This window comes from Anneissia japonica, unplaced genomic scaffold, assembly GCF_011630105.1.
Source record: "Anneissia japonica isolate Jap-2015-1 unplaced genomic scaffold, ASM1163010v1 scaffold287958_len91139_cov150, whole genome shotgun sequence".
Lineage (NCBI taxonomy): Eukaryota > Metazoa > Echinodermata > Crinoidea > Comatulida > Comatulidae > Anneissia > Anneissia japonica.
Window position 1 is genome coordinate 16428 of NW_022731963.1, and position 4480 is coordinate 20907.

The window sequence follows — 4480 nt, forward strand, 5'->3', positions numbered from 1 at the left end:
AAAGAAACAAAAAAAAAATTAAAAACATAGAAATTACATTAAATATATGTATATAGTATGTTATAGAATTCTATAGAAACTAGTTCCTCTATAAAACAATTTTATAGAAAATATTAATTTCTGTAGAAATTGATTAGTCTCTATAGAAGGTCTATAAAGTTCTATAGAATTTTTATGTATGGGAATCCACAGTTTATAAAACAACAACAGTTTACTGTGGTTATTGTTTCATTAATGACTGTTTCAATCCTTAGAAGAGCAAATTGAAATCCGTACCCTGATTGGCCATAAGAAATTATGTTATCAGTAGTTCCTGGTTCGATAACACTGCTGATGAGGTAGCTTTCATACTATGATACACTATCTTTAATAACGGTTTCATTTTATGCTCGAGGAATAACTTGAATTAACTTACGGCTTCAGCTTTTTCATGAAGTGTCAACTCAAAAGATTATAATAATTTTCTTTTGTATTTTTGATTATGTTTTTTAATTAGATCGGTGATGATTTTCTTTAAAAGTGTCATATCTGGCAATTTAGAGGTACTATTTCATCAAATTTTACCACCTCAGCCCCAACTTTGTTGGGGCTGAGATGGGTGTGGACTCATGTTTTTGGAGTAGGTGAAATAAATAACGACAATGTTTTAAGTTTTATTTTTTATATTACCGTGTATCAAACATATTAATTAGGTTTCTGATAAAAGATCATGAGTAATGGTTATGTGATGATGGTGAATAATTTTACTATATGAAAGTATCATTTCTGGCCATCTAAAGGTACTATTTCCTCAATTTCTCACCTCAGCCCCAACCATGTGGGACTGAGGTGGTTGTGGACTCACAGCTAGTTACAGGTAAAGTGAATACATCAGGCAATGTTTTTAAGTTTTATTTTCTATGGTACATCACTCATATTAATTATGTTCCTATTGTTGCAGAAAATCACTGGTAAATGATCATGAGAATTTGTTGGTGCTTCATTGTGACTACATAATGGTGATGGGATGATTTTATTTAATTTATTTATTTATTTATTTATTTCAACAATCTTTAATGAGGGTGGGCATCCAGCTGAAGCTGATCATTAGGGACGCTTAATACACATAGTAAAACAAAACAAAAAGAGAATATGAATCTAATTGATGATAGTAGTATACTGTGAATAAATTTAGATTAGATTAATAACTGTATTATTATTTTAGGCATTTTAATTTAAAATATTATAGTTTATCAGAGATATATATATATATATTATAGTTTATCAGAGATAATTTATCATGAAAAATGTTTTTAAAAAAATGTTGATGGCCGAAATGTGTTCTTTACAAAATGATGGTGTACTGCCGCATGTGCCCTATCCTATTTTCTGCACAATTCAGAGAACTACTGTAATTATTGGTGTACAGTATCTACCATGCAAATAAAAAACTTTACAGTGTGGACGAGGTACAGTAGTATTTTTACTAAAACTGAAAATCTGAAATTGGTTACAAATCTAGAATAAATACATTGAGAGCATCTTCAGTGGAAAGGTCTATTGAGAAGATATGAAGGAAGTAGTTAATGTTTTTTTGCATTAATATGCACAATTGAGCTTGAATGAGACTACAGTCTTGTTATAGTGAACAAGACTTTGTGTATTTATACGAAAGAGTAATATAATAATTTGGCACTTAGAGACTATAATTTGCGCCTTATAAGTCAACTTAGTATTATTATTTTCTTAAAGCCAGGTTCCAGAGGAAAAAAATATTTGATATGTTGTACGGTCAAAAGGGTTTTCTAAGACATTAAAAGGGTCTTATGACAAACACCCTTTTTTTGGTCTTAGAAAAATTAGTTTTACAAAATATCAAAAAATGTTTTTCCTCAAAGCCTGGCTTTAATTAAATTGCTCATATATAATTATTACTGTATATTCTCATGTATAGTAAAAGACGAAAGTAGCAAATTATGATCGAAAAACATTGTTTTATGTGCACAACACATACAAAACAAAATTTTTTTACTGAAATGAAATTACTATAATGTTAGTATGAATAAACAAAGTTTTAAATTCGGGAAAGATCTTAATGAACATTTAAAAGGCCATAAAATGGTATTAATTGGAAGATTAGGGAGGGGGTGGGAAGGGGGTCATCTTTTATGCCCAACATACAAAAATCATCCGAAAATCTTCTGAAATAGGTCATCCTATATACGGATTGCCTTATAAAGTAATGTACAAGAAAATATACAGTAGATAAAAAATTCAAGAATACAATAACTTAATCAAATATTTTACATTCATTTATGGAGTGACTATTCTAGATTGCTGTACCTTATGTTGTTTGAAAAACACAGCCAAACAGTTCAAACAATAAAGTCCTTCTCTTTATGGAATAATTGATAAGACTTGTAGAAGTGGAAAATACATAATAATAATAATAATAATAATAATAATAATAATAATAATAATAATAATAATAATAATAATAATAATATTGATAATAGTATTAATAATATATATCATACTGTAGGAGTAGTTTTATAGCGCCGGTATCCAAATAAGATGCATGCCGCTTGATATGTGGACTAAGAACTCGATCAATGAGTTTCTTCGCCCCTTCGTTTTATGTTGTAATACTATAGAATAGTTTTTTTTGGGGGGGAAACTTTGTGAAGAATTTCATACCTTAAAGAGTCATACCATCAGAGCTTTCGAGATTACGAGAACTTGTTTATTTGTGCTCTGTTTTTTTGTTGTATAGTATTATATGTTCCATAATATTTGTTTATTATGTGATGTATTCATTATTATATTTGTTTTATATTCGTTTATGTCTTTAAATTTCTATTACTATGTTTTGTTTTTATGATGGTTTATCATGGTGGTATTTGTTTTGTGGCATTTCGTATTAATTAACAGTTTGGTATTCTGTTTTTACTGCTCTATAAACTGTTTTATGTAACATATATATTTGTTCCATAAAAGTATACTAAATTTTTATTTTAAATAACAACAAACAGTAACTATTTAACTAACATATATATTTGTTCCATAAAAGTATACTAAATTTATATTTTAAATAACAACAAACAGTAACTATTTAACTATAGTGATAATATATTCATGTGTTTCAAGGTGCTTCTCTAATTGGAGTATCTTTCTATATTTAGAAGCCACATTACTCATTAACAAGTCTCCAATCACTATCATTTCCACCTTTTTACTAATTATAATGAACAATTCATCACAAGTTTACATGGTAGTCCTAATTATCTTGTCTTGTCAGTTGTATCAAGGAGGTTTTATTACCTCTGTAGTTGTATTAACGCATTGTAATACTACTTACTCATCTCTATGAGTAACTAATTTGAAGTTTTGTATTGTTATTTTTGTTTTGACGCAAAGTGAGCGGTAAGATTGGTTGACTGATGGCCAGAGATGAAGAAGTGGAGATGACTAACACAATGAGGTGTACTAGTTAAGTAATTAACATGCTGCTATTTAATGAACTTGGCTAATACAGTACTTTCCTGAAAATGTATTAGTGGCTATGTGATGGGCTGAGTGATAGCCAAGATTCCACAGTGTAAATGGCACTCACCAAAGGAGGAATCTTGTGGGGATGCGTTTTGTACAATCAATTGTAGCGGAAGTGGTAGAGGCTCTGATTCTCAACCTCGTGGCCAGGGGTTCAAAACTCTAGCTGTGCTGGTCGCTTGTGTTCTTGGGCAAGACACTTTAACTGCGTTTGCCTCCCTCTATCCAGAGTATAAATGGGTACTGACATGTGCTGGGAAGGTAACAGACTCACTCTGAGGAGTCCATAGCAGTACTCTCAAAGGATCGCACAGTTTGCAAACTGATGACCCCAAATTTTTATTGTGTCTGCATTTAACATTTTTCTATCTTTGCCAATTTAAATTCTGACGTATGCCCTGGTCCCAACCCTTTAATGTCACTAATTTATAGGCTTATCTTCATAAGACTTCTACAAATGAATACCTTGCTCGAAGCAAGAAATCAAGTTGTACCCAGTACCCTTCGTATATTTTATTCGTGGGGAAACTTTTAACCTATATTATTGTGCCCATTTTTGTATACTGCTCTTTCTGTAATTGAAATGTTTTGTATTTTATGTTGTATTTTTTGTGTGGAAACCCTTATTTTGGGTTCACTGTGTTATTCATTTTGCTGTTGGGAATCCTGTCTCAGTTGTTTTTTCTCTCTTCAGTATTGTTTTATGTGACGAATATGAAATGAAACGAAAAAGAAGGCTTAAGAAAGAGGGATGGGTTACTGACCTGTAAAAGGTTTGACTACCTATACCTTTCAATCAATTTCAATATGTATGACAATGACTACAGCATGATTTGATGATTTATGATCATAAAACTTGTCTTGGAATGCTGTTAACCCTCTGGATACGGGATTCTTTTGTAGTGCAAACCCTTGAATACCGGATTCTTTTGCAGTGTAACAAGGTTTTTTG